This window comes from Elephantulus edwardii, unplaced genomic scaffold (genome assembly GCF_000299155.1).
Source record: "Elephantulus edwardii isolate Elephantulus edwardi_28Jun2011 unplaced genomic scaffold, EleEdw1.0 scaffold00251, whole genome shotgun sequence".
NCBI lineage: Eukaryota > Metazoa > Chordata > Mammalia > Macroscelidea > Macroscelididae > Elephantulus > Elephantulus edwardii.
The window spans coordinates 1,323,072-1,346,281 of NW_006400001.1; positions in this window are offsets into that span (position 1 = coordinate 1,323,072).

A 23,210-nucleotide genomic window follows, 5' to 3' on the forward strand; every position below is an offset into this window, starting at 1 on the left:
TGTGCCAAGAAATCTGGAGAACAACCACTTGGCCAACTGACTAGAAAAGATCTATATTTGTTCCCATTCCAAAGAAGCATGACCCAACAGAGTGTGGAAACTACAGAACAATCTCATTAATTTCACATGCAAGCAAGATTATACTGAAGATTATCCAAAAACAACTGGAACAGCCCATCAGCAGAGAACTGCCAGAAGTTCAGGCTGGGTTTACAAGGGGTCATGATACTAGGGATATTGTAGCTGATGTTAGATGGATCTTAGCGAAAAGCAGGGAATACCAGAAGTATGTCTATCTGTGTTTCATTGATTATGCAAAGGTGTTTGACTGTGTGGATCATAACAAACTGTGGCTGACTCTGAGAAGAATGGGAATCCAGGAACACATGATCATGCTAATGTGAAACCTATACCTGAACCAAGAGGCAGTCATCAGAACAGAGCAAGGAAACACTGCATGGTTCAAAATTGGGAAAGGTGTATGCCAGGGATGTGTCCTGTCTCCATACCTTTTCAACCTGTATGCAGAACAGATTATCCAAGAGGCTGGGCTCTATGAGGAGAAGTGTGGCGTCAGGATTGGTGGAAGATCCATCAACAATCTGTGTTATGCAGATGACACAACCCTGCTTGCTGAAACCAAGGAGGACCTGAAATGCTTGCTGCAGAGAGTCAAGGACTGCAGCCTTCAGTATGGATTGAGGCTCAATGTCAAGAAGACAAAGATTATCCCCACTGGACCAATGGGCAACATCAGGATGGATGGTGAAGAGATTGGGATTGTTAACAACTTTAGTCTGCTTGGCTCCACGGTCAACACTCTTGGCACCAGTAGCCAGGAAATAAAAAAAATGTATTGTGATGGGAAAGTCTGCTGCTAGGGACCTCTCTAAAGTACTCAAGAGCAACGGTATCTCTCTGGAGACTGAGGTGCGCCTGAAACAGGCCAATGTCTTTCTAATTACTTGTTATACATCAGAGAGTTAGACAATGACTAGGGAGGATAGACGGAGAATTGGTGCCTTTGAGCTGTGGTGCTGGAGAAGAGTGTTGAATGTACCATGGACTGCCAAGAAAACAAACAGATTCAGCCTGGAGAGGGTTAAACCAGGCTACTCCTTGGAGGCAAGGATTCTGGGGCTTTGTCTGACATACTTTGGACATGTTGTAAGGAGGGACAGGTCCTTGGAGAGGGACATCATGCTTGGTAGGGTGGAGGGACAGCGCAAGAGGAGAAGGCCCTCTATGAGGTGGATTGATTTGGTGACTGGGGTAATCAGGATGGGTGTGTCAGAGGCAGTGCGTTTTGCACAGGATAGAGCAGGGTTTAGGTACATAGGGTCACTATGAGTCGCAAGCAACTCAACGGCGCATAACAACAACAACAACAACAACAACAACCTAAGCCATGGTCTCTGCAATTATTTGCTATGTATCAGAGAGCTGGACAATGGCTAAGGCTGATAGAAGATGAATCGATGTCCATGTGGTGCTGGAGAAGAGTATTGAACATTCCAAAGACAGCCAAGAAAACAAACAAGTCTGTCCAGGAGAGGGTGAAACAAAACTGCCCCTTGGAGACAAGAATTTTGAAGTTCCATCTCACATACTTGGGACATATTGCCAAGAAGGACCAGTCCTTGGAGAAGGACATCGTTCTTGGAAGAATAGAGGGACAGTGCAGAAGAAGAAATCCCAGATGAGATGGATTGATAAAGTTACTGGGATAATGGAGGTGTGTCAGAGAGAGTGAACTTGGCTCAGGATAAAGCAGGGTTCAGAGTTATTGTTCATAGGGTCGCGGTGAGTTGCAGGTGACCAGAAGGCACCTTACAAGAGCAACTACCTTCCTAAGTCTGATGTCCCTCTCCAAAGAATAGCCTCTCCAAGCAACATACCCCTGGTTGGTTTGAATCCACCAGCTGCTCTGCAGAAGAATGGACAATTTCCTCCTGTGCAATTTACTGCCTCTGAAAACCCATAGATCACCTATGAGTCGGTTCTGACTTAATGGCACACAACAACAACAGCAGCAACATGCCTAAAGTATGTGAAACAAAGCTCAATCATTCTTGCCTCCCAAGAACGCTCTGGCTAAACTTTCTCCAAGTGTTCTCTGTTTGTTCTTTTGTTAATCCAAAGGATATTCAGCACTCTTCTGCAACGCCAGAGCTCAAAGGCATCATCAACAAATGCAAATGCAATGGGAATGGCATTGTGCATGTTCCAAGTTTATTCCTCCAGAGGGTTTATACTTCTTTGTGATCCTGGGAAGCCTGTCTTTGCCATGAGACTTAATCTGAGCTAGCCAAACAACGAAGGCAAGTTGTTTCATCCAAGACCATCTTAGACCACCAGGCCTAGAAATCCAGGCAAATCCACCTGTGGTCCCTCTGCCAATAGCCCAGAGGCAGACTCTCCCAGCCAATGCATAGCCTGTGCACAATAATAAGCTTGTGGTTGTCTGTCATGGAGGTTTATGGTTGTTCAACAGAATCATCATGACAATAGATAACTGGTACGGCATCAGTTTCCCTGAGGATGGAGAAATATATCAACATGTGCAGAATTTAGCACTGTACCAGCACCATCCAACATGCCCCTTAAGTGCTAATTATTACTGTTGCAATCATGATTGCTCTCTCTTAAGGTGCCATGTACACAGATTATTTATTTCTATGCCAATTCTCCTGCTCAGTCAGGGGTTCCTGGATGATAGGAAGTCATAGCAAATTCATCCTCGATGACATATTTCTCTTTACTCAGGAACTCGTCATTCAGTGGATGGACAGAGAGGTGCATAAAAAGTGTTATGGGGACAAGAGATAGCAAATGTCCAGAAATGCTGAATGTAGAGCTTAGCATGGCAAAGATGCCGAAGAAAGATAAGGGAAATTATCGGAGCCAGACACACCCGCACGTTGGGGCATTTACATGGAAGGTGGGATTGATAAGGGCCGGGCTTGGGCTCGGGCTCGGGCTCAGCTTTGCCTCCAACTCACAGGAGCACAGTCAAGCATGGTCGTGGCGAGGCAGAGCTTATAAGGCAGTTTTCTAGCCTTTGCTGCTGTTGTACTTGCAAGCTCTCTCATCCCCCAGAGACCAGCCATCACATGGTGAAAAAACTAATTAGAGCAAGCACGGTGCTCTGAATAAGAGGCCTATTAAAGAAATGTGAGTCAACCCCATGCAAAAGGACAGCCATTGTCAGGATAGTCTTAACAAGTATTTATTTTTGTTCTTTCCCAACTTTCCTAAGGGAGAGGATTATTTGAGGAGAAACAGGGTACAAATCGTAATATTTTTACAATGCACCTTCTGGTCTCCGTGGAAAAGCTCTCTGGGGCCAGCAGGGGGAAGGAAAGACAGTCCCCGTGTAAACATTAGTATAAACATTCAGCAGCTCAGGCAGAACCTGGACAGCAAGGTTAGCAAAGATTCAAACAAATTCATCTTCATTTCAGGTCTTCGACAGCTTCTCAACTTAGGTCAAGTCCAAAGCGAACCAAGTGATGCTACTCAGCGTAGAAAGAGGCGATGAATCGTCTTCCATTCCCTGCTCCACAGTCAGGCTGCTGGAGGACCTTGACCTAATTACTGAATATCTCTGAGGCTCACTCCCCTCTTCTGTAAATAGGAGCACTAAGACAGCACCTTAATGGTTGTAGTAGTTATTGTTGTTGCTTTGTGCTATTTAAGTCAGACCTGACTCTTGTTTGGTAGCCTGGTGGTAACAAGCTACGCTGCAATTCCAAAGACATGCAGCTCGAATCCACGAGCTGCTCCACGGGAGAAAGACAAGCAAACTCCCTCTATGCTATTAACTGAAGCTGTGATTTGGTTTCTACCTGTTGACAAACAATGACAAATCACACGGAAGGAGATTACCCATCTTCCTCCCACAGAGCAGCTGGCAGATTCAAACCATATGCCTTTGAGTTGACAGCACAATCCCTTACCCACTAGACCACCAGAGCTCTGTCTTCAAGGTCCAGGATGAAATTTGAGGAAGAGATGGCCAGGAACGATAGACATGTAGAAGCAGCATCTAAAGCAGGCAAATTCTTTGCCTGCGGCTGACTCTCAATGCCTGATGACCCCGTGTGCTCCAGAGCATGGGTGTATCTTATGCAAACAGACTGCCGTTTCTGTCTTCTGCAGCACTGCTGGGTAAATCTGAACCACCAACATTTCTGTTAGTTGTTGTTAGGTGCCTTCACGTCAGTATCCACTCAACAGGATCCCATATGACAGCCTAGAACTGCTCCAGAGAGTTTTCAAGGCTATAATCATTATAGAAACTTATCACCAGCCTCTGCTGGGTTTGAACTGCCAGTCTTTCGATGAGCAATTTAGTATCTAACTGTTGCACTACCAGGGATCCTTTTTCAGTTAGAGATGTTGTTTTTTGAACCAGAACCGGGCCAGAGCTGATCTTTCAGTGGGTTTTCAGAGGCATTTAAGCGAATGGGAGGAGATTGTCCATCCTTCTAGCAGCTGGTGGATTCGAATTGAGCACCTTGGGGATTGTAGTGCAGCTTCTTACCACTAGGCTACAGAGCTTCCTTCAGTCTGAAACCATCTGCAAACCATTTTCTCCACTAGGGATTTAGAGGCAGTACAGCTCAATGGTTATCACGCCAGCTGGCCTGAGTTTATATTCGAGTTTTGTCATTTACTAATGCTTGGACAAATTGCTGAACCTCTCTGTGCCTTGGATTTTGTAAAATCTGTAAAGTGGGGGAAATTACAGCTGGCTCTTAAAGTTGCCATGAGGATTAAATGAGTTAACATATGTAAAGTCCTTAGAACAGTAGCTGGAACATGGCACGTGCTCAGTAAGTGTTCGTTAATATTATCATTCAAATAGAATTATGAATAGAAATTGCTGATGACCAGGGACCTCGAAAATCATTTCACTTTAGTCCAGATATCAGCTGCAATGCATTACCTCATATGCACAATTGGCAAGAGTGGATTTAAGCAAGTCATAATTCAGTGAATCACGATTCCAATTTATAGGCAGAAAAGCACAATTCAATTTTATAGGCAGCTGGGCTGCTAATTAAGAAGCAGCCCTTAATTATAGCACCTGACGTAGGAGACCTGCCTTGGGCTCGCTTGCCTTATTTTTTCCTTGCTTTTTTCTCCTTGAATCTATCACCCGACTATTTATCTATTTATTATTTATTTCCCTAGCTCTCTAACGGGTGTTCAAAAGTGAAATTGCTAAAAATCCCTTAAAAAAGTGAACTTGCTCTCTGGCTCCAGAACTCACATACCACGATGGGCAGTGGAAATGCTTCTCAGTCCCCCAGTTGGAGTTTCTGGGGTTAATGTAGAGAGATATTGAGGAGCTAGAGAGTTTGGGGGAAGCAAAGAAAATGGTCCATCAGATTTACCCAGGAGAAGTTAAATGAAGCCTTCATATAAAAATCTGCATGTGAAAAAAAATTTAAAAAAAAATCTGCATGTGATTTTTCACCACCCATTTGTCCATTTGTTGTGTGGTAGTGGCTCTGTGTTACTATGAAACTATGCAACAGGGATTTTAAACACCAGTAGGGTCACCCAGGGTTTATGAGTTTTAGTGGAGCCTCTGAACCAAACTAGAAAGAAACACCTGGTGGTCTACCTCTGAAAATTAGCCGATGAAACATTATAGATGACAACAGAATACTGTCCAATGAACTGCTAGGCTATCAGCCTTTTAGGCTAATATTCTCTGGTTGGAATCGGCCAGCTGCTCTTTGGAAGAAAGATGGGCAATCTCCTCCTGTGAAAGTTTTGCTGCCTCTGAAAACCAGTTGGAGGGTCAGCGATGAGCCAGTTTTGACTCAATGGCACACAAGAAGAAGGCTGGTGTCCTCCATCATGACAGATGGTGAAAAGGTTGAAGTTATCAAGGATTTCATTTTATTTGGATGCATAATTAATACCCACAATATCACTAGTGAAGAAATCAAAAGACCTGGTGTACTGGGGAGATCTATTGTTAAAGACTTCTCCAGAGTATTAAGAAAGCAAGGTTGTCAATTTAAAGACTAATGTGCCATTTTCTCAAGTCACTATACTATTTCAATTGTTTCCTGTGCATCTTAAAGTTGAACACTGACTAAGGAAGATCAAAGAAGAATCAATGCCTTTGAATTGTAGTGTTGGTGAAGAGTATTGAATAGACCCTGGACCGCCAAAAGAATAAGAATAGAAGTGCAACCAGAGAGCTGCTTAGAGGCAAATATAGTCAAACTGTCTCATATATTTTGGCATGTTGTCTGGAGGGGCCAGTCTCTGGATAAAGATACTTTGCTGGTAGAGGGTCAGTGGAGAAGAAGATCTTCAAGGAGATGGATTGTCACGGTCACTGAAACAATGGGCTTGAGCATGGGGGCAATTGTGAGATCGGTGCAGGATAGAGGTAGGTTCTGATATGAGTCGTCGCGTCTAATAAGAACAACCAAAAGCTAGAAGGAGAGAACTTGATGGTATAAGGAGTTGAACTGCTTACCAAAGGAGACACCGCTCTGACAGTTCCAATCCATCAGCATCTCCTCTGGAGAAAAGCCAAACAATCCTGTCCTGTGTGATTTACAGCCTCAGAAACAAGGGTCAGCTATGAGTCTTTCCCAGCTGGACCACAATAGGAGATTGTTCTTGTTCTTTCTGAATAAAACTTAATGCCTTTGAATTATGGTATTGGTGAAAAATACCATGAACTTCCAGGAGAAGTAACTAACCTGTTTTGGAAGAAACATAGCCATAATTATCCTTTGAAAAAATAGTAGTGTACTCTGGGCATGTTTTCAGGAGGGACAAGTCCCTGGAGAAGCACATCACACTTGGTAAACCAGCAGGTCTGCTGGAAAAAGACCCTCAGTGGCATCAAATAACACAGTGACTCCAACAATATTACAACCAAGCACAATTGTGAGGGTGACACAAGACTTGGCAGTGTTTTGTTTTGTTGTATGTAGGGTTTCTATGAGTTGGAGAAGACTCAACAGCCCCTAACAACAGCAACAGCAAATTTTTAATTGACTTTCACGCAATAATTCATTGACATGTTTTCTTCATATACATTATGTTCTATACAATCTTTCATTTACATTGTGTTTCATACAATCATTCATATACACTGTGTCCCATACAGTTAATTACTATTGATCTATGCCTATTATTACACCATCTTTTCAAGTCCCAATTGAATCTTTGCAATTCCAACTCCATCCCCCTACTCGACCCACTAAACTCTGCTATTTAGTGATTTTCACCCTGCCTTACTAATTATCCTTCTAGTTTTACAATAATGGTCTTATGCAGTATTTATTCTTTTTTTATTAAATTTTATTAGTTTTAATGAACATTTACAGAGATTTTTGGTTTTCATTCATTCATTGTTGCACTGTTTTCTCCACCCTCATCCCCAGTTCATTCTTCTTCCCCCCCACATGTCGGTTTTAATTGTCCAATTGCCACAGTGCTTGTCAAAGCCAGTTCTGATTAATCTCCTTTGTCAGTGTGTCCCTTGCCATTCCCTATCACTCCTCCCTGAGAGAGACTTCACCCTGAGTCATAAGGAAAAGGGGATGGCGTATTCTCTTAGCTACTTCCTGCTGAAAAGGGACGTTGTGGATTTCAGGGTGAAGGTCTTCTCTCACTACTCTAAAGGACCCCTTTGGCAGTAGGAAACACATAGACTATTATGGAGTTTGATTTTGGAATTTAGATGCACTGTTATCAATTGTGCTTAGCCGTACACGTTCATATCCTTGAAGATGTATCATGGAAGTGTTGCAGCCTAGAAGATACAAATTTAACTAACAAGTTAAAAGTGCATGAGTAAAAAATTGAAAAGCAATAATATTCTGAGTAGAGGTTCTAATAGTGGCACAAATCAAATTACAGAGGTAAGGTGGTTCCATTGCCATCCTTACTCTAACGTCTTTTTTTTAAATTTAAATTTGTTATTAATTTCAGTGAAAATTTACAGAGGCTTTGGATTTCCATTCATTCATTGTTGTAGATTTGTCCCCTCCCAAGGCTCCCCCCCACCAGACATTACCCTCTTGGAAAAGTAAAAGAAAAAGATTCTTTCATTATTTTACAAACCCTCCCCCAGGTCCACTCCACCATGTAGACTCTAGACTCTGTCATGACCGAAATACCTAATCACATATCTCTTTTAAACAGTTTTCTCCCTTCTCTGTTTCAGAGCAGCATACATTATTGAACCCATCTTACTCAGTCTCTCCCCAACCCCAAAGACAGTCCCATTCTATAACAGTGGCACCATGCAATATTTGTCCCTTTGTGACTGGGACATTTCACTCAGCATAATGTTCTCCAGAGTCAACCATTTTGAGTAATATTGCATGAGTTCCTTGTTTTTTAATGCAGCATAGTATTCCATTGTGCAAATATATCACAACTTCTCTAGCCATTCGTTTGTTGATGGGCACTTAGGTTGTTTCCAACTCCTTGCTATTGTGAACAAAGCTGCAATAAACATGGGTGTGCATATATCTGCTTGGATGTCAGCTATGGTCTCTTCAGGGTATATTCCCAGTAGTGGTATTGCGGGGTCAAATGGTATCTCTATTTGCAACTTTTTGAGAAAGCGCCATACCACTTTCCACAGGGGTTGCCACATTTTACACTCCCACCAACAGTGAATAAGGGTTCCAGTTTCTCCACAACCTTGCCAGCATTTATTGCTTGCTGTTCTGTTAAATTTTGCTATTTTGACTGGGGTGAGATGATATCTCATAGTTGTTTTAAGTATTTATTCTTATGAGACTGTGTTAGTTCACTCAACATAATGGTCTACAGTCTCTCCCAACTTATGTAGTGTTTTACGAAATCATTGCTCCTGAGTGCTGCACAGTATTCCATTATGTGAATGTACCACAATTTCTCAATCCATCCTCTTGCTGATGAGCATTTTGTCTGTTTCCATATATTACTATGAACATTGTTGTTGTTGTTGTTGTTGCTAATTGTAGTCGAGTTGAATGCGACTCAATTAACAAAAGACCTAATGCCTGTCCATAACTATTGTCATTTTTCCAAATTCATTGAGTTTCCAGAGGCATGTGGTTTAGGAAGTGGATGCCACTCCTGCTTTCAAACCTGTTTTATAACTGGGAGCTCCACTAAACACTGTCTACAGGTGTCTATATTTCTGATTGTGTCTCAGTTCTAATTTCCTTAGGGTATATTCCTAATAGTGCAATAGCTGGGTCATATGGGATTTCTATGTTGTTCTTTTGTTGGTAGTATTGTGTACCTTCAAGTCACTTGCAACTCAAAATGACCCTAGGTACAACAGCTATGGACCCTGCTCTATCCTGATCCAATCTTGTTTTCTCTAACACACCTACCCTCATTTTCAGTTACTGAGTCAATCCAGCTCATCAAGGTTCTTCCTCTCTTGTGCTGTTCCCTCCACCTCCCAAGCATTATGTCCCCCTCCTTGTGACATGACCAAAGTATGTCAGACAAAGCTTCAAAATCCTTGCCTCAAAGGGACAGCCTGGTATGACCTTCTCCAGGATGAATGCTTGTTCTATGAGCAGTCCATGGTATATTCTATACCTTTCTCCAGCACCACTACTCATAGGCATCAATTCTCTTTCTATTATCCCTAATCATTGTCCAGCTTTCTGATGTATAGCTAGTCATTGTGAAAACCATGGCCCAAATTGTCTGCACTTTAGTCTCCAGACTGGAATAGTTGCTCTTCAGTACTCAGGAGATGTCCCTAACAGCAGACTTTTTCAATGCAATTCATCTTTTTTTTTTTTTTTTGCAATTCATCTTTTGATTTCCGGGGTGCTGTTACCAAGAGTGTTGACTGTGAAGCCAAGCAAACTGAGGCTGTTAACAATCTCAGTCTCTTCACCATATATCCTGATGCTGCCATTTGGGTCAGTGGTGAGAATCTTTGTGCTCTTGATCAAGTTGAGCTTCAGTCAATATTATTGAAGGTTGCAGTCCTTGACCTCCTGCAGCAAATACCTTAAGCCCTCCTCAGTTTTAGCAAGCAAGGTTGTGTTATTTGCATAACACAAGTTGTTGATGAGTCTTTCACCAATTCTGATGCCACATTCATTCTCACAGAGCTCATCCTCCTGAATTACCTGTTCCGCATATAGATTGAAAAAGAATAGAGATAAGACATATTCCTGGCATACACCCTTCCCGATTTTGAACCATGCATTTTTCCCTGCTCTGTTCTCAGGACTACCTTCTGGTCCAAGTCTAGGTTGTTCTTTTAGCAACAGCAAATTTTAAGGACTAATATCACCAAGTCTTTTCTCCAGCAAACCATCTGATGGATTTGTACTGCCAATCTTTTGGCTAACAGCTGAGACCCTAACTATTTTTCCACCAGAACTCTATTATGCAATACTTTCCATCCCTTATAGTATGGCTAAGTAGCTAAGGAGAGGCAAGAAAGAATTCTTTCCTAGAGTTTTCAGAGAAAAGTTAGATCTATTAATACTTTCATTTCATATTTTCAGCCCCTAAATCTGTGAGAGAACAAAGTTTGAGTCATCCATCAGTCTGTGGTTATCTGCCCTACTAAGCTAACATGCAATTCAATATTGTTAAAGTGATTAATGGATAAGGAAAAGCGGAACATTATTCAGTAATTGCAAAAAAGAACTATCTATTTCTATGAGCATAGCACAGGTGGATCTCAAAGGTGCTGTTCTTAAAAGTCTCCCATACTATATAACTTTTCTGGAAAAGATACAACTGTAGGATTGGAATGGATTGGAGGATACCAGAAGCTGGGTTTGGAGAGAGGGGTTGGATATAAAGGGTTACAGAGAATATTGGGAGGGAATGGAAAAGTTCTATAAAGTTATTGTGCTGTTGTTGTTGTTAAGAGCTGTCGGGTCTCAGGCGACTTGTAGCGACCCTATGAAGGAAAGTCCTCAACACTTGTGTGTCTTTCATCCTCTCTCTGGGTTCATAGGGTTTCCAGAGGCAAGCTATTATGGAAGTGGATGCCACTCCTGCTTCCAAGCTTATTTTAATCGGGGAGCTCCACCCAACACTGCCCGCCATGGGTAATCAACCATTAACACATTTAACACATCAGTGTCACAGTGTTCAGCCTCACAGCAACCACAAGTTACTGCTGTACGGCAAGTGAACACACCAGGGCTATATGACCTAGAGGACTGTTTGAACAAATACAATGAAAGACAGGCCCAATGGCCACATATTAAAAGTCACCCACCTTTGGCTTGGTAGTATCACTTTCTATCCACTGGGCCAACTGGTTATTGTGCTATTTAGCATAAAACCAGGATAAACCCAAACTAAATTATACAGTCAATTTCAAGTCATGACAACCCAGCATGTTGCAGAAAAGAATGATGTTCCATAAGGGTTTCAAGACTGATCTTCTAGAAACAAATTGCCAAGCTTGTGTCCCAAGGCATTCCTAAGTAGTTTGGAACCATCATCCTCTCAGGTAGTAGTTGAGCATTTAACTGTCTTTACCATCCAAGGTCTGTATTCAGTCATGACTGTGATTGCCAAAATGTGTAGAATTTATCTTTTACTGTATGTGTGTTATACCTCAACTTTGAAATAAAATGGTCTATTGGAAAAGATTAACCTTGATATTCCCCAAGGTCAAACAAACAACTTCTCTTTTACAGTCTTTTATATTTACTTTATGCACTTCTTGAAATCTTTGTTAGCCACTCAAATATGAACTTTTAAAAGTGGGAAGAAATTAATCTCACTGAATATAGTAATGTTATCTTAAGAAATAATATAAAGCATCTTCTCAGACCACAATGCTACAAAATTAGACATTACTAACAAGAGGATAAAGAAGAAAAGACCATACATTTGGAAGCTGAGCAACATCTTGTTTGAACAGCAGTGGGTTCTAGAAGAAATAAAAAATGAAATTTAAAAGTTGCTTGAAACAAATGACAATGTAAACACCACTTACCAAAGCTTCTGAGAAACAGCCAAAGCAGTAATCAGAGGTCAATTTATAGCAATAAGCAAGCACATCAAAAGGCAGAGGTAAAATGACCATTGACTCTCTAGCCCAACATCTCCAACAAATTGAAAAAGAACAGCAAGAGAAACTGACACCCTCAAAAAAAAACGGAAATTATAAGAATTAGGGCAGAAATAAATGAAATAGAAAACAGAAAAACAATTGAAACCATCAACAAAACTAGGAGTTGGTTCTTCAAAAAGGTGAATGAAATTGATAAACCACTAGCAAAACTAACAAAGGAAAGGAAGGAAAAAACACAAATAATCTGAGTAAGAGATGAAATGGACACTATCACAACAGAACCAACTAAAATAAAAAAGCTAACAATGGAATATTATGCAAAAACTATACTCAAACAAACATGAAAACCTAGAGAAAATGGACAAATACTTAGAAATTCATAACCTACCTAAACTGACACAAACTAAAATTGAACACCTGGACAGACCCATTACAAAAGAAGAAATTGAAAAGGTAATAAAACAACTTCCAGCCAAAAAAAAAAAAAGTCCTAGACCATATGGTTATACAAGTGAATTTTATCAAGCATTCAGTGAACAACTGTCACCATTCCTACATAAACTATTTCAGAAACTAGAAAAAGATGGAATTTTTCCAGACTCATTCTATGAAGCAAACATCCTTGATACCAAAGCCAGGTAAAGACACCACAAAAATAGAAAACTATAGGCCAAAATCTCACATGAACATAGATGCAAAAATCCTGAATAAAATCCTGGCCAATAGAATCCAACAATACATAAAAAAAATAATTCATTATGACCAAGTGGAATTCAAAATAGGTAGGTAAGGGTGGTTCAACATAAGACAAACAATGTAATTCATCACATTAACAAGGCAAAGAACAAGAACCATATGATTCTATCAATTTATGCAGAAAAGGCCTTTGACAAAATCCAACACCCTTTCCTGATTTAAACACTCAACAAAATAGGATTAGAGGGGAATTTCTTCAACATAGTAAAAAAGTATATATACAAATCCAAGAACCAACACTGTTCTCAATGCAGAGAGATTAAAGGCATTCCCCTTGAGAATAGGAAGTAGGCAAGGATGCCCACTATCACCTCTTTTATTCAATATTGTTTTGGAAATCCTAGCAATAGCAATAAGATAAAAGAAGAAAATAAGAGGTATCCAAATTGGCAAAGAGGAGGTAAAAATTATCTCTATATGCAGATGATATGATAGTATACATAAAAAACCCTAAAGACTCAGCAAGAAAACTACTGAACATAGTGGGCCAATTCAGCAACGTGGCAGGATACAAGATCAACATACAAAAATCAATTGGATTTGTTTACAGTGACAAAGAGAATACAGAACAGAAGCTAAGAAAAAAAAATACCCTTCACAATAACTAATCACAAGATTAAATACTTGGGAGTAAATCTAACTAGAAACTCAAAGGATCTGTTCAAAGAAAATTGCAAAACATTGCTACAAGAAACAAAAAGAGACCTGAAGAAATGGAAGAATATACCTTGCTCTTGGATAGGAAGACTCAGTACTGTGAAAATGACAAAGGCAATTTACACATTCAATGCAATCCCAATACACATATCAATTCCATTCTTCAATGAGATGGAAAAGACAATCTCCAATTTCTTTTGGAATGGAAAGAGACCCTGAATAAGCAAAGTATGCATTGGAAGAAAGAAAGAAAAAGAAAGAAAGAAAGAAAGAAAGAAAGAAAGAAAGAAAGAAAGAAAGAAAGAAAGAAAGAAAGAAAGGAAGGAAGGAAGGAAGGAAGGAAGGAAGGAAGGAAGGAAGGAAGAAAGAAAGAAAGAAAGAAAGAAAGGAGCTAGAAGGCATCTCACTCCCTGATTTCCAATCCTACTGCCCTGCCATGGTGGTCAAGACAGTGTGGTAGTGGTGTAATGACAGGCACATAGATCAATGGAATAGAATCGTGAACCCAGAAATCAGCCCATCTACCTATGGTCAACTGATTTTTGACAAGGAGATGAAATCAGTTAAGTGGGAAAACAGCAGCCTTTTTTATAAATAGTCTTGGCAAAATTGGAAAACTCTCTGCAGAAAACTCAAGCAAGAGCTACACCTCACACCATACACACACAAAAAAAAAACCCAAAACGCTCAAAGTGAATCAAGAACCTAGGACTAAAACAAAGGACTATAAACTTCATTAGAGAAAAGCTTGGAAGAACTCTAGAATCCCTAATCCACAGCACGAACAGTCTTCCAAGCATCCTGAAAACCCTACAACCAGGAGAGGATAAAATAGATGAATGGGACCTTCTAAACATCAAATCCCTATGCACATCCAAAAACTTCTCCACCAGGGTAGAAAGGGAAGCCACAGACTTGGAAAAAATATTTGGTAATGACATGAGGTAGACTGGGGTAATCGGGATGGGTGTGCCAGAGACAGTGAGATTGGCACAGGATAGAGCAGAGTTTAGGGCTGTTGTACACAGGGTCACATATAACAATGACATGTCAGATAAGGGACTTACATCTAGAATTTATAAGATACTTAAACGCTGCAAAAAGATAAAGGTAAAAACCCATTTGAAAAATAGGTATAGGATATGAACAGATAATTCACCAAAGAAGACATTCAGATGGTGAACAAACACTTGGAGACATGTTCAAAATCCCTAGTTCTAAGAGAGATACAAATTAAAACAATTGTGGAATATTATCTCACCCCAGTAATAGCAGATTTCAACAGAGCACAAACCACAGATGCTGGTGAGGTTGTGGAGAAACTGGAACCTATATCCACTGTTGGTGGGAATGTAAAATGATGCAACCACTGTGGAGGGCAATATGGCATTTTCTAAAAAAGTTGGAAATAGAGATACCATTTGACCTAGCAATTCCACAGCTGGGAATATGCCCTAAAGAAATTAGAACTTCCACCCAGGTAGATGTATGCACACCCACGTTTATTGCTGCAGTGTTTACCGGTGGCAAGGAGTTAGAGACAACCCAAGTGCCCATCACAAACAAATGGATAGAGAAGCTGTGGCATATTCACACAATGGAATATTAGGCAGCATTGAAAAACAAGGAACTCATGAAATATACAAAATGGGTGCTTCTGTATGACATTGTGCTGAGTGAGATATATCAGTCACAAAAACACAAATACAGCGTAAGGCCACTCTTATAAAACAGGATTGGCATCAGGTTTGAGGAAAAACTAAGAAAAGAGGGTATTAACAATGCACCCTGTTTTGAAATAGATGAGGGAGAGAACTGTTTGAAAGGGATATATGATTAGGTATTATTTGCATGACAAGAGTCCAGAATGGGAGTAGCATAGTAATGTGGGGGACGAGGGGTTTTATAACAAAGAAAGTTGTTTTTATTTTTTTTCAAAGAGAAAAGTTAATTGAGGGGGAGGGGTGGGCAGGAAAGAAAATGTGCAACAATGAATGAATGAAAATCCAAGTTCTTTATAGTCTTTTATTAAAATTTCAATTAAAAAAAGAAGAGGTGCTGCAAAAAAAAAGAATATTTTCATTATTGTTTTAGTGAAACTTTACAGAAAGGTTAAATTTTCATTAGTTTATTGATACACATTTTCTTCCCTCTTCCTTCCCCGGTTCACTTTGTAATGCATGTCTTATGCCAGATTGTTAATTGTCACACATATAATGTCTAATAATCTAATCCTTTCAGATGGTCCTTCTTTTCAATAATATTTCCTGGAATACTTATTTCAGTGTAGTGTTCTTTATCCATTTTCCCACTACTTCCCACCCCTCAATCCTTTGTGCTCATTTTATTTTTATAAAAGTGTTCTTATGCAGTGTTTGTCATTTTGTGACTGAAATATTTAACTCAGCGTAATGTCTTTCTTCCAGATTCTTTCATGCTGTGTAATGTTTTACAAATTCATTATTTTTCAGTGCTGCATAATATTTCAGCATGTGGATGTACAAAAGTTTTTCTAACCATTCAGGCACTTGGGCTGCTTTCATCTCATCACTGCTGGGAATAATGTTGCTGTAGACATGAGGAGGGCTTTAGCTTCTTTGGGCTTTATTCCCAGTAGTGGACATGGTATTTTTTTCAATAGAATGTTTTATTAGTTTCTGTAATCAAACCCATGTAGATAAGACCTTACATATTTAATATAATGCATTATCCAACTTTGTGATGAAGCATCAGAGTGCCTTCTATGGTGGTCATATAATTTTATATTCTCAGTAGCAGGGTGTGAGAGTTTCGATCTCTCCACAACCTTCTTAGGATTTGTTATTTGCTGTTCTGTTGAATTTTGCTACTGTGGGGATGAGATTGTTGTAGTTTTGATTTGATTGGGGTTTTTTTAATTGCATCTCTCTGATATTTAAGGAATCTGAATTCTTTCGCAAGTTAAAAAAAAAAAATCTCAATCTCTACTCCATCATGAGACTGCCAATTGCCCTAGTGGTTAGAATCTTCATTTTCTCGACATTGAACTTTAATCCATTTTATCTTCTGCACAAATGCTTCAGGTCCTCCTCAGTTTCAGTAATCAAGGATGTGTCATCTGCATAATGCAGGTTGTTGATGAGTCTTCTAATTCTGATGACGCATTCCTCCTCATAAAGTCCAGCCTCTTGAATGATCTGTTCCACGTATGGATTGAAAAGGTATGGAGACAGGACACATCTCTTTTCTGATTTTGAACCATGCAGTATTTGCTTCCTCTGTTCTGATGACTGACTCCTGGTCAAGCATAGATTTCACATTAATACAATCAGATGTTTTGGGGATTCTCCTCTTGTACCAGTCAGATCTGATTTGATGGTACACACACCAAAAAAATAATAAAATTAAATAAAATTTTAAAAATATTAGTAAGATTTCTTGTACTTGAATGATTTAGTATCTTTGCTAACAGGGATAAAGTGGTAATTATCACAGTACAGACAGCAAACTTCATTGTGCAGTGGGATTATGATACTATATATAACTGCTGGGGAGTTCAGGTGGCCTAATAGGTAAGGAGTTGCACTGTCAACCCAAAGGTACAGAGTTTGAGTCCATCAACTGCTCCAAGGGGAAAGATGGGCACTCTCCTCTCCTGTGATTTCCAACCTCTGAAAATATGCAAGAAGGTCAGCTCTGAGTCAGTTCCTGAGGTCAGAACTTGGAAAAATACATCAAACTGGGGAAATTGGAAGGTCGTAGAAAGACAAGAAGATCCTCGACAAGATCGTTTGACTGTACCAGTGGGCTCTGACATGAAAACAAAATGGTGAGGACAATGTAGAAAGGGCAAGGTTCAGATTTGTTGTTAAAAGGGTCATTATGAGTCATAGTCAACTTGACAGCACCTAACAACAACAACGTAAGGGACCTCAGCTTTATTTACGTATGCTGTCCTTGATACTACAGTAAAACGTAATTATCATCAGTGTTCAATGCATTAAATCCACTCTTAAATGATTACTGAATTCTGGTGACATATACTCAAGGACTTTTTTTGCTTTCATGAATGTATTTTAAATCCCTTCAGTTCCAGTTTGAATTTTCATATGAGCGATCGATGATCTGTTCCAGTTTGTTCTGTCTTTGTTTTAACTGATAATATTTACTTTCTTCACGGTCTTTTGCTACTTATGTAATAGTCAGTTTGTTTCTCTGCCAGTGAGGTCCATGTATAGTTGCTATTTATGCTGAAATAAATGAGATTTCCAATGAATTGGTCATTGATCTTACAAAATTCTATCAAGTAATCTCTGGCATCATGTCTGTCATCAAGTCCATATTTTCTTTAATTCCAGCTTTCTCATTCTAATCAAAAGTGATTAGCAAGGCATCATGATTGCATATTTGATCAAGTGGTTGATGCATAAATTTGAATAACGGTCATATTAACTAGGGAAGTCTGGTGGCCTAGTGGGTAAAAGTTGCACTGCCAACCCAAAGGCAGGCAGCTTAAATCTACTAGCGACTCCAAAGCAAAAAATGAGCAGTCTCCTTTCATGTATTTATGTTGTTGTTGTTGTTGTTTAATGCCATCGAGTTCATGTATTTATAGTCTCTGAAAATCCACTGGAGGGTCAGCTATAAGTCACTTTCAACTCAGCAGCACATAACAACATTAACTAATTTTTTGTTTGTGGAGAAGGAAAAGGCGAAGGACCAAGAAGCCTACAGCATGGATTTGTTAGTTGGATGTTCATTGCTGTCGAGTCAGCACCAATTCCTAGTGACACCAGATACAGTAGAAGGAAACGTTGTCTCCTCCTGCACCTCTTCATAAACATGGTGTGCTTGAGCCTAATGCTACAGCCGCTGTGTATTTTATCTTCCATCCAACCTATGGGACTCATCTTCCAGCATGATTGTTGCTGCTGTCATGAGGTGCCTTCAAGTTGACTGTGCTTCATAGTGACACTGTGAACAATGGATCTAAAGCTTGCCCTATGCTGCCCAACCTCCATTATCACTAATAAACTAGAACCCATTGCTACAGTCACTATGTTAAGCAATCTCATTGAGAGTCTTCCTCTCTTTCTCTGGCCTTCTACCTTTCCCAGGTTGATGTCGTTTTCCAAAGACTGATCCTTCTGACAACATGAGACAAAATTCCCCATCTTTGCCTCCAAGGAGCATGGTAGTTGCACTTCTTAGATGGGACAAAATTCTATAGCCATTCATACGTCCTGAACTGGATAATTTTTGGAAGTCGATTTCCAGGCCTTTCTTCCTAGTCTGCCTTAGTCTGGAACCTCCACTGAATCCTATTTATCATGAGTGGCTTTGCTCATTTAAAATCCTGATGGCATAATTTCCAGCATTAGAACAGCCTACAAGCTAAAGCCATACCACAGATTGAGAGAAAAACATGTTGTTGTTGTTGTGTACCATTGAGTCAGAACCAACCGATAGCCAACCATCCAGTGGGTTTTCAGAGGCAATTAATTTCATGTGAGGCAATTCCCTATCCTTCTTCAGCAGAAAAGCTGATGGATTAGAACAGTGTGCCTTCAGGATTGCAGCACAGCTTAAAACTGGTTAAATGTAAGGTCTGGGAAAACTGGTTTAACCTGTCTTCTTCATTTGATAGATAAGGTTTTGACTGAATTAACAGCTGAGGATCTCTTCTCTCAGGGTTAACTGATATAAGTCAAAGTTCAAGTCAAATGTTTTAAAACTTACTTTTTTCACCAACATGGTTTGAGGTTTCTTCTTCGTCTTCTTTTTCTCCTTCTTCTTCTTCTCCTCCTCCTTCTCTTCTTCTTCTTCCTCTTCTTCTTCCTTTGATCCTACATGGTTTTATGATCTATACTACATACCACAGAATAAAGGAGAACAAACAGGTCTATCCTAAAGAGGGGAAAATCAGACTGCTCCCTGGAGGCAAGGATTTTGAAGTTCTGTCTCACATACTTTGTCAAGAGGGGCCAGTCCTTGGAGAAGGACATCATACTTGGAAGGTGAAGGGACAGTGCAGGAGAGGAAGACCCAGAATGACTGGAATAATGGGATTAGATCTTTCAGAGATTATAAGATTGGCTCAGGATAGGACAGGATTCAGAACTGTTGCACATAGGATCACTATAAGTCCTAGGCGATTCAACGGCATATACAACAAAAACAATTCATGTTTGGCATTGGACAAGTGAATGGTCTCACAGTAAACAGCTTCCCTCTCTAATCCAACAGTCACATAACTACCTGCAAATTAAAGACTGGCAGAATAAAAAACCACTGAGAATATTAATCTTTCTAAAGGGTGAAAAAATATTTTTCTGTGGTTTAGAAATGCTATGCTGGTAGGAAAGTCAGATAAAAATAGTTTTGCACATTCCCAAACTCCCAAATTAACCAAATTTTAGAAAGCTCCCTCCCCCACCACACCCCGTGGGCAGGCATATTCATCATATCAATCAGTGGTCAAAATCTTGCCTTTAGTCACTTTGAAAACAGACACAAAAACGCATATCTTTGCATCTTGAAAAGTCTTTAATTGATGACTACAGGCTTGTTAAAGGAGATAGGGATTTTTTTCCCCCCTGCTGCATAAAGTTTTCAATGAGTTCCCTAAGGATGTGGGTGGATATCTTTGATTTTGAGATTGAGTCGATTAGCAGGAAGGAAATGTGGTGTCAGGCATCAGAACATCATTTTTTTTATTATCTAGCATTGATGCAATTCATTTCCTCTCTGAATTGAAAAATACTCTGTAATATCTTGGCTAATGTAAGCAGTGTTGCATTTAAAGGGCTGGAGCTCAGGAAAGTAGAGAAAGGACAGCTGACTGCCAAATCAGGCAGCCCAAGTTGACCTTGCATTTGGTAAGATTGCCATGCCTGGAAGTTCAAGATCTCAGCTTTGTCAGACACACTCTGAATCAGGAACACTTAATCAGGCTAACAGACTCTTTTTTTTTTACAATATCAACTCTTTATTACAAAAATAAAATGTCATTTAAGCACACAAATGTCAGCTTTCAAGTTTGAAGGGTGACACTTCAGTTATGAGTCTAAAGTATTGAGCTCATCTTTCTTTTACAGTTTGCCTCGTAAAAGCAGGATCAACTCTATGCTTCTCATTCTGACATTGTAGGAAAGTTACAAATGTGTAATCACCTCAAGGTTTGACTCTCACAAATATTTGATGTACTAGTAGCATTGCCTATGGAAACTCTATGAACTTGGAGAAATGATGAAAGTTAAACAATTGTTCAGGTCTTTCATTCATAGGGTCCCTATGAGTCATCTATGACTCAATGGTATTTAACAACAACAACAACAACAACAACAATAGTATTGTTACTTTTTACCATAGATTAGCAGTGATGTGGAGGCAGTCATGATCTGGAGGTAGTCATTTAGCATCTTTAAAACTAGACATACTTGAAAACTAACTGGAGAACTCATCTTTATGTTTCTTCTAACAGACTCTTTGTTTTTAATTTTATTTTAATAATTTTAATGAACATTTACAGAGATTTCAGATTTCCATTCATTCATTGTTGCACTTTTCTCCCTGCCCAGTCATCCCCCTGCCCCCCGCAGCCCAAGTTCGCTCCTCTCTTTGAAAAGTAAAAGAAAATTTTTTTCTTTGGTATACAATCCCCCTGCACCCCTCCCACCACCCCAAGTACACTCCACTATGCAACTTTAATTGTGGCCTCTTGTGATAACCATAATACCCTATCATACATCTCTTTTAAATTATTCTTTCCCTCATCTGTTTCAGTGCACTATATGCAATTTATCCAGTTTTTCTCAGTCTTACCCCAACCCTGATATCAGTCCCATTTTACAGCAGGGGCACCACGCAGTATTTGTCCTTTTGCGACTGAGATATTTCACTCAGCATAATGTCCTCCAGGGTCACCCATTTTGAATAATATTGCATGAGTTCCTTGTTTTTCAATGCAGTGTAGTATTCCATTGTGTGAATATACCACTGCTTCTCTATCCATTCGTTTCTGGATGGGCACCTGGGTTGTTTCCAACTCCTTGCTATTGTGAACAAAGCCATGATAAACATGGGTGTGCATATATCTGCTTGGATGTCTCTTTGGGATATATTCCCAGTAGTGGAATTGCTGGGTCAAATGATATCTCTATTTTCAACTTTTTGAGAAAGCGTCATGCTGCCTTCCACAGTGGTTGCACTGCTAACACACTCTTAAACCCCAAAGGTCCAAAGTCCTTCACCCCTGAGAAAAGCTGTACTATAGGGTTTCTAAGGCTGAAAATAATCACAGAACCAAAATGTCACATCTTTCTCCCAAGAAGCAGCTGGTGGGTTTGAATGGTAACCTTTCAGTTAGCAGCCCTACATCAAGTTTCCTTCCGTTCACTGAAGGAGTCACTGGATGAAGACCTGAGCACATGGGCCTCCCTTCCCATTCTCATCAAATCCATTTTCTCAAAGGAATAAATCTATAACAGCATGGGAAGTAAAGTAAAAAGCTTTATTCATGAGCCAGAAATTTGGAATGACTCTTAAAAGAAAGGAAGCTGAAAGGATCCATTGAAGAGGAACATCACCTGAGGGGGAGAAAAAGAAGTCACAGCTTAAAATCCATGAAAGAGAAGATTATAGCAGTGGGAGGACAGACTTTTGAGGGGTTCTGATACCCTCAGGGGTGCAAATGGTTAATGAGCTAAGCCAGAAACTGAAAGGTTGACAGTTTGAGTCTACTTAGAGATGTCTCAAATGAAAGTCCTGGAAGGTGAATTCTCACAAGTCATTCATTCATTCCCCTCTTGGGAATAGTTTTCCTCCAACTCACACATGTTGGCTTGTGAATTGATTTGGTGGCACTGGTTTTTTAATGCCCAGACCAAATGCAATTCATTAGTTCATTCTTTTATTTGACAACTCTCTGTTAGGTGTCTATCATGCACCAAGTACTACTCTAGGCATTTGAGTCATATCATTGCACAAAATAACAGCCGTGCCCTCATGGAGCTTATATTCTAGAGAGGTAAAACAGACAGTAAAAAACTAATTCAGAAGTAAGTGTTTCATTGTACCAGAATAGGATAAGAGTAAGGAAAATGAAAAAGTTGATCTAACAAACCTTATTACACTGAAGAGCTTTAATCAAAAGGGGGTGAAACACAAAGCATAATTTCAAATATTCTTTAATCCAGACCTTATGGAGTCATTTAAACTAAGGAACCTCTGAAATATGATCTCTTCCAGACAGTTGGCCAAATAGCTCTCTTGGCATAAACTAGTGGTACTGAGCCCATTCTGGTCTCCATCTGTTTGTTGAAATGCTTCATTGGTATGTCATCAAAAACCAGGTTGATCCTTACAAGTAGGATAGTGCGACTTCATCTCATACTCTTTGGGTATGTTGCCAAAAGAAGACAGTTCTTGGAAAAAGACATGCTGCAAAAGGCATAAGGTCAGAAAAAGAGAGGAAGATGTTCTTCCAGATGGATTGACACAGAGACGACAAGGGAGGTCTTGAGCATGGTGGAGATCACCAGGGTGGTGCAGGTGTGCTGTTCACAAGGTCTCTATGAATTGTCAGTTCAACAGCACCTAACAACAGGATGAAAGAAATGAAACTTTATTTAAGAAATTAAAAAAACCCTCAGTCCTCATGGCACACAGGACTGACAGGCCCCAGCTCCCAGCTGGAAACAAAGGAGGACGCTTCAACGATTTAGAACCTCCCAGAAGAGCTGTGGGTGAGCATTAACAT